The sequence below is a fragment of the Bombina bombina genome, chromosome 8, assembly GCF_027579735.1.
Source record: "Bombina bombina isolate aBomBom1 chromosome 8, aBomBom1.pri, whole genome shotgun sequence".
Classification (NCBI taxonomy): Eukaryota; Metazoa; Chordata; class Amphibia; order Anura; family Bombinatoridae; genus Bombina; species Bombina bombina.
The window spans coordinates 154,960,245-154,971,655 of record NC_069506.1 but is presented as its reverse complement, the minus strand read 5'-3'; the positions used below and the strand labels follow the sequence as shown (position 1 = coordinate 154,971,655).

Sequence of the window (11,411 nt, the reverse complement as noted above, 5' to 3'; positions counted from 1 at the left end):
AATTCATATTTTGGAGCACCGGAACCTGCCTGGGGGATTAGATGGCCAGCTTGATGTGCTGGATCGGTGTGGGAGACTGGCGACTTTACAAAGACCGCAACTAAGGACAGAGAATCGTTATAGGATAAAAATGCTCCTATTGATGCAACCCACTTTTGAACTCCTATCCTTATAACTTAATGATGGCCCTATAGCCTGATGTATTTGCTTATGCATTTGAATCTGCATGTCTATTAATGGGTAATATTAATACACTGCTATCAGGGTTAGGGTCTGCTTACGTCCTGTTGCCACTTTCGCTTATTTATATCCCTATTTGCTGCCCTAATATAAATATGATTGTGGATACCTTGAAACTCTAATTTACTGCTGGCATCTCAGCGGCTTCTATATTACATCTATCTATATGATATAGCCATCAGAGCACTAGGTCTAGGGGACAGCTTATATCTTTTTGAAAAATATATGCTCGCTGCCCCATTACATACTTGGTAAATACAAGTTGCGTCATTATATTGCAAGTAAACATTTTTAAAACAAGTAGACTTAACTCAGCAATCTATACTACGTTATCACTGCCTCATAGGCATATGTCCCCCTGCTGTGTTACCAGTCCGACTATTTATTGGTCTTGGATATTGCAGATATATTACAGCAAACACGAGTTTTCATAATACATATTGTTAGATTTATTATTTACAGCAAGCAGATAGCTGGTCTTGTTCTCTAATGTTTATAGAGATCAAAAATCTAAATATTTACCTATGCTATTGTCTACGTATGGCAGTCAAGAGTCCAAGAGTGGCCCCAACATCTAAACTAACCTCCTATGTCTCATACAAGTGGTACTAAAGGTCTAAAAAATACCTAATTATGTCCAGGAGGTAGCAAATGAAAGTTTATGTTTTTCTCCTACTATTGTGTTACAAATACTGTGCAAGCTATAATTGTATAATACCTAGATATCTTGTATGTTCTCTAATTTTATATATTCTGTGATGTTGATTTTATATAAAAGTCAAGGGTCCAAGAGTGGCCCTATCATCTAAATAAACCTCCTCTGTCTCATACAGTTAGTACCAAAGGTCCAAGAGAGACCTTATTAAGTCCAGGAGGTAGAAAATGAGAGTTCTTGTTTTTTTTCCTGCTATTGCTTTACAACACAGAGCAAAAGTTTTAATTGTAAAATACATAGATATCCTGTGTGTCCCTTAAATTTGTTAAATTCATGGCTAAGCTCTAAATGTAAGTATTCTCCTCTGTCTAATGTTTCCTTTCAATTTTTGGGAGTTTTTGACTCTCTGCTTGAGCTTTTATAACTGTTACATATGTTACATAAAGGTGCAGGCCCGAAGGTTGCTTGCGTTGTCTAAAATCCTTCAGTTTAGAGAGTTACACATTTTTGGGGTCCATAAGTGGCCTCAGATGTTAATGAGGGTGAAAAAGAGGGGTGTCCATAGGTTTGCTTTTTTAATATTTGAGGAGTAGGTTATTCTGTACTGTGACTGGTTAATGTGTTTGTAAACACCTACTGTTTTCCTTATATGTCAATGTAGTCATATCTCTGTATTTGTAATATCATCTCCTTAACCTGTAAGCTCGGTATGCTACATGAGCAAACTGTATGTTTTTGTATTTTCTTGAACCCCAATGAAAATTATTAAAAAACAAACAAACAAAAAAAAACCTAAGCTGCCTTACACCAATACCTAACATTACAAAAAAAAAAACAACCTAACATTACAAAATAAAAAAAACTACCATTACAAAAAATAAAAAAACACTATTAAAATTACAAAAAATAAAAAAACTACCATTACAAAAAATAACAAACAAAATTATCCAAAACAATAAAAATTATTCCTATTCTAATACCCTGTTTAAAAAAAAAAAAAACACCCCAAAATAAAAGAAACCTAATCTATCATAAACTACCAATAGCCAAGGGCATTCAGCTCTTTTAAGAGTGCCCATTACCCTAGTCTAAAAAAAAAACAGCCCAAAAAACCTAACACTAACCCTTCTTTAGGTACTCACAGTTGCTGATGTCCAGCTTGAACGATCTTCATCCCGGCGGCTCCATCTTCATCCAGGTGGCTCCATCTCTTTCCATCACGGGACCGGCATCTTCTGAATGCCCATTTAAGGGCAATGCCCATACAAATGCCCTTTTCAGGGCAATGAGTAGATTAGGTTTTACTTTATTTTTATTTTGTGGGTTTGGGAGGGGGTGGGGGTTTGTATACTGTTAGGGGGTGTTTGTTTTTCTTTTGTAGGAAAGGAGCTGATTTCTTTAGGACAATGCCCTACAAAAGGCCCTTTTAAGGGCCTACAAAAGGCCCTATTAAGGGCCCTTGGTAGTTTATTTTAGATTAGGTTTTTTTATTTTGGGGTGTTTTTTTTTTTTTTAACCGGGGTATTAGAATTGGAATAATTTTTATTGTTTTGGATAATTTCGTTTGTTATTTTTTGTAATGGTAGTTTTTTTTATTTTTTTGTAATTTTAGTGTTTATAATTTTTTGTAATGGTAGTTTTTTTTTAATTTTGTAATGTTAGGTGTAGGCAGCTTAGATTTTACTTTTATTTCACAGGTAAGTTTGTTTTTATTTTAACTAGGTAGTTAGTAAATAGTTAATAACTATTTACTAAATAGTCTACCTAGTTAAAATAAATATAAACTTACCTGTCAAATAAAAATAAAAGCTAAGTTAGCTTACAATATAACTATTTAGTTAATAGTTTTAACTTTTATTTAGGTTTATTTAAATTATGTTAAAGTTAGGGGGTGTTAGGGTTAGGTTTAGGGGTTAATATAGTTTAATTCAGGTTGTTGCGATGTGGGGGCTGGAGGATTAGGGGTTAATTAATAGGTTTAGTTAGTGTTGGCAATGTGGGGGGGTGCGGTTTAGGGGTTAATAGGTTTAGTTAGTGTCTGTTGGGGAACTGTGGTTTAGGGGTTACTAGGTTTAGTTAGTGTTGGCGATGTTTGGGAACGGTGGTTTAGGGGTTAATACTTTATTTAGTGATTTATTTAGTGTTAGAGATGTTTGGGAACGGCGGTTTAGGGGTTAATAGGTTTAGATAGTGTTGGCGATCTGGGGGGTGCAGTTTAGGGGTTAATAGGTTTAGTTTGTGTCTGCGATGTCTGGGAACTGCGGTTTAGGGGTTAATAAGTTTATTTTGTGATTTAGTTAGTGTCGGCGATGTGGGGGGGCGGCGGGTTAAGGGGTTAATAGGTTTAGGTAGTGTTAGTGATGTGGGGGAATGGCAATTTAGGGGTTAATAGCTTTATTTAGTGGCGGCATGGGTGGCGGCGGTGGTTTAACATAATTTTTTTTAGCAATCGCCGGAACATTAGTTAGAAATAACAATTTGGTCCGTAATAACGATTCGGTTCGACATTAATAATAATTCAGTTATGATTTCGAATAAATCCGAATTTCAAAATTCAGAGCGACACGAATAAATCCTGAAACCGAATTACCGACACACTCCGAATTATTACGAATATCTCAAACAAAATTTTTTTACGAATCGAAACAAAGCGAACCGAAGTTTTCGATCGCACACAAGTCTAGTTCACAGTGTATACATATATGAGTTTGTGATTGGCTGATGGTTGTCACATGATGCAGGTGGCCAGCAAATTGAAATACATTTGAAATTTGTCAGAAAAAAAAATCTACTGCTCATTTAATATTTATAGTAAATTCTATTGCATTGTCTTTTTATTTATTATGCATTTGTTGACTGTGTCATTCTATTGTATTTAATGTTCCTTTTATTTTAATGATTTATCTGCTCTTCTAGGTATCACATAATACAATGGAAGCTGCCTGCACAAAACATATATATATATATGTGTGTGTGTGTGTGTGTATATATATATATGTGTGACAACCCTAAAGCATGAGTATGTAAAAGTACTCTGCTACTGCCTTGCAAATTCCTGAATCTCACTTGTACATTTTATGCTAACAATCAAGCCTAGTTCATATATAAATTTGTGATCATACTTTCAGCAAATGTTCAAAATTCCATGCAATGCTGATAGAATCCTCTTAAAAAATTTGACCTAAATGTTTTTAGCACAAGTTTGGACATTTGCATAAAGGAGTGGTAAATATTGATTAAATATAGCCTGTTTTACCATAGTACACCAAGACACACCAAAGCAATACTCAGAATGGGGCCTATTTACTATGGTGCGAGCGGACATGATGCGATATAGCTATACATCTTGTGAACTGCTGGTGCAATGCAGCCCCCTGCAGATTCACGGCCAATCGACCACTAGCAGGGGGTGTTAATCAACCCGATCGTATTCAATCGGGTTGATTTCTGGCCGCCGCCTCAGAGCAGGCAGACAAGTTATGGAGCAGCGGTCTAAAGACTCGCCGGAAACAAGGGCCCTCAAGGTCCATACAGAGCTTGATAAATATGCCTCAATATGTAGTGAATAAACAATAATATACTTTCAGTGCTAAAAGCCAAACAAAACCAGATGATACAAAAAAATGTGATATAGTGTAACACAGTGCACCCAACTATAAAAAAAGATACAAAGAAACAATACTGTTTGAATATTGCTGGAAAAGTAGTAAATACTAATTAAATATAATCATCTATGATGGAATTACCATAGTACACTGACTCACTAAATCAATATCACAATATACGCTATCTATAAATGCAATGGAACATGGCACAATTTGCACTTTCTTTACTGTTATCTGCTCGATACAATTGATACTTTTGCAATAATTAAAAAAAAATATATTTTTACATTTATTATAAATCTGATTGATAGCAGAATTTTCATATTTTGTTTTTTAATGCCTTATAATAGGACACTATCTAACAATGCTCTTGTGCTGTTCAATGAATCATGGTGTAGCAGGTATCTGGGTCAGGGTTCTAAATACAGGAGTATGCATTCCAGCCTCTCACAGAGGGAGTGGGGAAACCACATTTTTTTTGCACAAAAGTGATCAAAATAAGTAATAAAAATGTTACATCCCGTTTTCTTTTTGCACATGATGCACCATTTTATGTGGCTTAAAGGTATATAAAACTCAAAATTGTTCTTTGATGATTCAGATAAATCAATTTTAAACAATGTCACAATGTATGTCAATAATCACATTTGCTTTGTTCCCTTGGTATTCTTTGTTGAAGGAGCAGCAATGCACAACTGGGAGCTAGCTGAACACATCGGTTTAGCCAATGACAAGAGGCATATATGTGCAGTCGCCAATCAGCTGGTAGTTCCCTGTAGTGTTTTACTGCTCCTGAGCATACCTAGGTATTCATTTCAATAAAGTATAGCAAGAGAACGATGCAAATTAGATAACAGAAGCAAGCTGGACATTTTTTTAAAATGACATGCTCTATCTGAATCATAAAAAGAAAAATGTTGGGTTTCATATCCCTTTAATTTTGAGTTGAATATCCCTTTAATTCAAACTTCCAATAAACCTGTTTTTTACATGTCAATTTTAATGTGAAGCTGTATGCTGTGGTTCATCTAATTTACTATCTGCACACTATACTAATTTCATCAATCTAAGAATCATGGTGTAACTATCTATCTTAGTGACGGTAAACTCCGCCCTTTATAAAAACAGATCCGGAATGTGATATTTTAGATGGAGTTGAATTCATCAGTTGTAATGAAGATGCGCTATAACTTACTTTTTAATATAGATATGAAATTGAAATACCTCACACTCCGCCACCCATTTCAAAAGTACATTTTTCTGTGAGCTAAAGGTTTGAATTGTTCTCCAATAAGTGCTCTCCCCTTTAGGCGCCTTGTGTTTGTAGCTGGAGCGCTGATTGGACAACAATTCAAACCTTTAGCTCACAAAAAAATTTACTTTTGAAGTGGATGGCAGAGCGTGGGGTATATGAATTTCATATTTATATTAAAAAGTAAGTTATTGCGCAACTTCATTACATCTGATGAATTTAACTCTATCTAAAATATAACTAACATTCCAGATTTGTTTATATTAAGGGGAGAATTTATCATCACTTTAAAACAAATAAATACTGTTTGAGCAAAATACTCTTTAAAACATTTGAAAAGTGTTGAAAATGTTTCCTTTAAATTGACCCTGCCTCTGTGATGCAGACATCATCAACATGTGTTTATTCTGGGCATTTGTTATCCAATATGAAACTTTAATGAAATCAGTAACTTAACCAGGGTGGAAGCATGTGAGGCAGAACAAAACACCTTTGAGAGCCATGTGCATTTGCCTTAACATCAATACAGTTTATTGTAGCAACAGTTTACAGAACACTTAATGGCAATTATAAAAACTAGGCAACTTGTGACTCATCTGTGGCTAAACAAGAATCTTCACTTCCATCAAAAAATCAATAACAAAGAGAGGCAGTGAAAAATATACAATTTTACCTCCAGTACAATACAACTCAGCAGCTCTCTTATCTTACAGTTTACTGGCACTGTGACTTATTTTGCTTGCAAATCAGTCAAGTGATCTATTTAAGGTGAGAATGTTTCCTGGTTGCAGAGGTACACAGCATGACCTGTTGGTGTGTCTTATGTGTCTGGCATTATGACAGGAAGAACAAAGGAAGAAACAGGTGGAGAGAAAGAAAACTGCTGGGATCTACCCAGCCACCTCTCCCTTCTCTCTCTCTGTAATAAAACCCAATGGGACTAAAGGAACCAACTGCACGGGCTTTTTGATTACAATAATGTGGAATGGCTATGAAGATGATAGAGTTGGAAAAAGTCAGGACACGTGTTCTACACAATGGAAGGGAAATATAAATCAGTAAAGCTTTCAATACACGGATCCTGGTCTGATGTGGAAGTATTTTATATATGAAGAGGCAATCACAATCAGGTACCATATTTATTTACAGTCTAATTTCAATTATAAAAATAGCGTTTTGTTTTTTTTAAGCTCATTTGATTGCAAAGCTGATTAATAAATAAAGTAACTTTGATCTAAAGTATATAAAGTCATATTTGTATTTGTATTTCATGTATTAAAGTGCATCACTGTTGGCATCTATATGGTTAAGCATTTTTAAATAAAACAATAACTATTAAAAAAACATGGTTTTGTTTCTAAAACGGTAGGTGTGTAGTAAACATAGGTACACACATTTTGTTTGTAGCATCTTTTTATTTAACTATTTAAAATAAAATTTTAAACAACCCAAATCTAGATAAATTATTTATTGCGAAAGTCTATTGGTGCAATAAAGGCGTTAAAAATTAAGTTACAAAGTAGTTTAATTGTAGATTTTCACAGTATATTAGGTTCTAAATCCAGGTAATTACATTGGCATATTTGGTTGTGAAAAATTCAGCATGGTTTGCGAGTAGAAATTCTGCTGAATTTACTACATTGACCCTTTGTGAGTATCTTTTTATAGCCATTTATACCTTTACTGTTCTGCAGAGATCACTTACTGCTTTCTATCAAATTTTGCTATACCTTAAATAAATCAATACAACAACTAATTCTGAAGCTGTTAAGAGTTAACTGGGGGAGTATGGGTTTACAAATGAGTTAACTAATTTATGTAGTGTTTGTATTCAGTATTAAAGGGACACTCAAGTCAAAATTAAACTTTCATAATTCAGATAGAGCATGCAATTTTAAACAACTTTCCAAATCCATTAACAAACTGTGCACAGTCTTTTTATATTTACACTTTTTAAGTCACCAGCTCCTACTAAGTATGTGCAAGAATACACAGAATATATGTATATGCATTTGTGATTGGCTAATGGCTGTCACATGATACAGGAGGAGTGGAAATAGACATAACTTGGAATTTGTCAGAAAACAATCTACCATTCATTTGAAGTTCAGATTTTGTTATTGCATTGTCTTTTGATTATGCAAATCTACTGTATTTACTGGTCCTTTAAGTTTTTCAGAGCAAATACTGTACATATTTTTTTAATAATTAAGTTATTACGTTTTTATGTATCCTTATATAATGGTGATAGATTATGAATAGGGAGCAATAAGCAATAGGAACAGATCTTCCCATCAAAGTTGAAAATGTTATTACAGATGACAGAACAGATTGAAATAGTAAGACATGTAGTGCACCTTTCAGTTAAAGGGACACACAAGTCAAAATTCAACTTTCATTATTCAGATAGAGCAGCAATTTTAAACAACTTCCCAATTTACTTCCATTAACAAAATGTGCACAGTCTTTTTTATAGTTACACTTTTTGAGTCACCAGCTCCTACTGAGCATGTGCAAGAATTCACAGAATAAGCGTGTATGCATTTGTGATTGGCTGATGGCTGTCACATGGTACAGGGTGAGGGGAAATAGACATAACTTTTAAATTGTCAGAAAAAAAATCTACTACTCATTTGAAGTTCAAACTAAGTGCTATTGCATTGTCTTATCATGCATTTTTTGATTATGCAAATCTACTGTGTTGACTGGTCCTTTAATTGACATGGTCAGTATTGCTTTGTCTTTATAAATGGCTTTATTTCGTAATTAGAATATTATAAACAATTTTAGTTTTATGAGCAGCCAAAGAAGTCCTTCAACTTCTGTAATTTTATTGTTATAAAGTAAATAAAGGAATCAAGTAGAACTAAAGGTTAGAATTTAAATAGACATTTAACAGTTGAAATTGTAATTATGTGTAGTAAAATAACTTTGTAATATATTTTTATTATTCTTTAAAAAAAAATCTTAATTCTACTTAATTTTATAAAGTAATGGGCACTGCCATGTTGAAACATAGGTTTCCCCTTATCTATCTTTTCTGCTGAGGACAATTAGGGGCAGATATAAAGCAGTCAAATAGATTGAGCAATGCAAGAGGAATACAGTTAATGGAAGATGATACTCGAACATTTTCTCTATTCCACCTAAAAGAGGATGTTGCAAAACTATTACAGCAATTTGTTGTTTTGTTTTTTAAAATGAGGATATTGTGCTGAATAAACAAACTTTTTTTTATGGCATTCTCGCTCTCATAGTGAGTAGTGAGTCCTAAGAATCAATTGTACACAGTCACTCACTTCCTGTTGTTTTCCTTTTAAATGAGGAGCTTTTATTTCACTTTTTTCTTGCTAGATTAACATGTTCAATTGCTGCTGTTTCATATTTGATAGAACTAAAAAATGTAGTAAAAAATGTAGTACTGTATCCCTTTAAGAAATGACAAAGAATGTTGGTCGGGGGAGGAGAATGGCCTGGGGTAAGATAGTTTTTTTTTTTCCTGCCACACTAGTTAATCCACTAGCCAACATTTACAAAGGTATGACATTGTGATAGTATGCAGGGTTAGAATAAATGTCAGGCTTTTCACTTCTATGTATTCAACTACAACCTTATTATAATATTCCATTGCATAATCATATGAGAATTGTACATCATCTAAAATGATTAATGCTCTAGAACAGGGTTCTTCAAACTTTTTGTTCAATACCCAGTGCAATGATACCACATACCATTACAACCCTATTTTTATGTTTGGTCTGAACATTTCTGAAGTAATATACAACAAGATAGCTGCAATTTTTGGCAATGTGACTAAAATGTGTGCATACTTTATTCGTAACTGTAGTCAAACTTGAAAGTGTTGTTAAAGGTAATAACACACTCATACAACAGACACTTCACACACATTCTTATATAAAATACACACTCTCATACAACACACACACACACTCATACAACATACACTTCACACACACTCTTATATAACAAACACACACACTGTTATACAACACACACACACTCTCATACAACACACACACACTTCAATACAACAGACGCACACCACACACTCTCCTACAACCAACACACCACACATACTCTCTTACACCACACACACTCTCCTACACCACACGCCACACACTCACTCACCTACAATACACACATCACACACTCTGCTGAAAACATGCATACGCTCTCCTACAACACACACACATCACACACACTCTCCTACAACACACACACCACACACACTCTCCTACAACACACACACATCACACACACTCTCCTGTAACACACACATCACACACACACACTCCTACAACACACACACAATCACACACACATCACACACACTATCCTACAACACACACATCACACACACTCTCCTACAACACACACACACACATCACACACACTATCCTACAACACACACACATCACACACACTATCCTACAACACACACACATCACACACACTCTCCTACAACACACACACATCACACACACTATCCTACAACACACACACACATCACACACACTCTCCTACAACACACACACACACATCACACACACTCTCCTACAACACACACACACATCACACACACACTCCTACAACACACACACACATCACACACACTATCCTACAACACACACACATCACACACACTCTCCTACAACACACACTCTACTATAACACACACACAAGTGGCGACCCAGTAAACATGGTGTTGTGACCCAGTAATGGGTCCCGACCCATGGTTTGAAGAACCCTGCTTTAGAGCAGTCTTACCCAAACTGTGGAAATCCACCAATGGTGGTTTTACATACAATGAGTTGCTACCAAAGATTGCTAGAATGCTATTCATTGAGGTTGAAGGCACATGATACTGTGGTTAGGAGAATCATCATTTACAGGGACAGTAAAATCAAAATGAATGTTCATGATTTGTGATATAATTTTAGCCAGCTTTCCAATTTACTTCTGTTAGCAAATTTGCTTTGATTTCTTTGTATCCTTTATTAAAGAGTAAACTTAGGTGGATTTATGGAACTGTGGGAAGTCTTTATCACATGACTTTAACACTTTTATGGCAGAGGTGTTTGCAACTATGTGCAACATCTCTTCAAACGTTGCAAACACTGCTACCATACAGTATTAGATACACATGCACACTCCTGAGGTTCTATGAGTCCACCAATGTTTACGCTTAAGTTAATTTACACTATAAGTGTTCCTAGGGTTTTTGTGACTCCAGTATCCCTGACAATGGAAGAAGTGACTGGTTATGACTGATTATAATGGAGTTAAATCTGCAAATCGCAGCTGTGATGAGCAGCTGGTACAATTCTCTTCGAATTTTGCAATTTTTGAGTTCAGATGTTGTGGCACATTTTTCTGTGAGATATGAGTTTTGCTTACAGGCTTTATATATCAAACCTAGGCTACAGTTACCTAAGTTATTGCCTTTAAAGAAGGGGCATCATTGCAGCAGCCTCCCTCTTTCAATGCTTAAAGGGACAGTGTACACCAATTTTCACTACTATAAAGAAGAATATGCACAGGGACTGATCTAAAAATCCAGTATAAAAAAATTAAAAACTTACATAGAAACTCCCAGTTTAGCACTGTTGATGAGGTTTGGCTGGGAAACCCATTTAAA

At 34.9% G+C, this 11,411-nt stretch overlaps 1 protein-coding gene across 1 annotated transcript in view; it reads left to right on the top strand.

The window, feature by feature from the left end:
* Window positions 1-6,519: 6,519 nt before the first annotated feature.
* The window catches only part of FAM83E (family with sequence similarity 83 member E), a 139,521-nt gene continuing 134,629 nt past the window's right edge, over window positions 6,520-11,411 (top strand). Inside the window, exon 1 of the mRNA XM_053690658.1 lies at window positions 6,520-6,882. The gene's annotated coding sequence lies outside the window, so the exon portion shown is untranslated. The remainder of the gene's footprint in view (window positions 6,883-11,411) is intronic.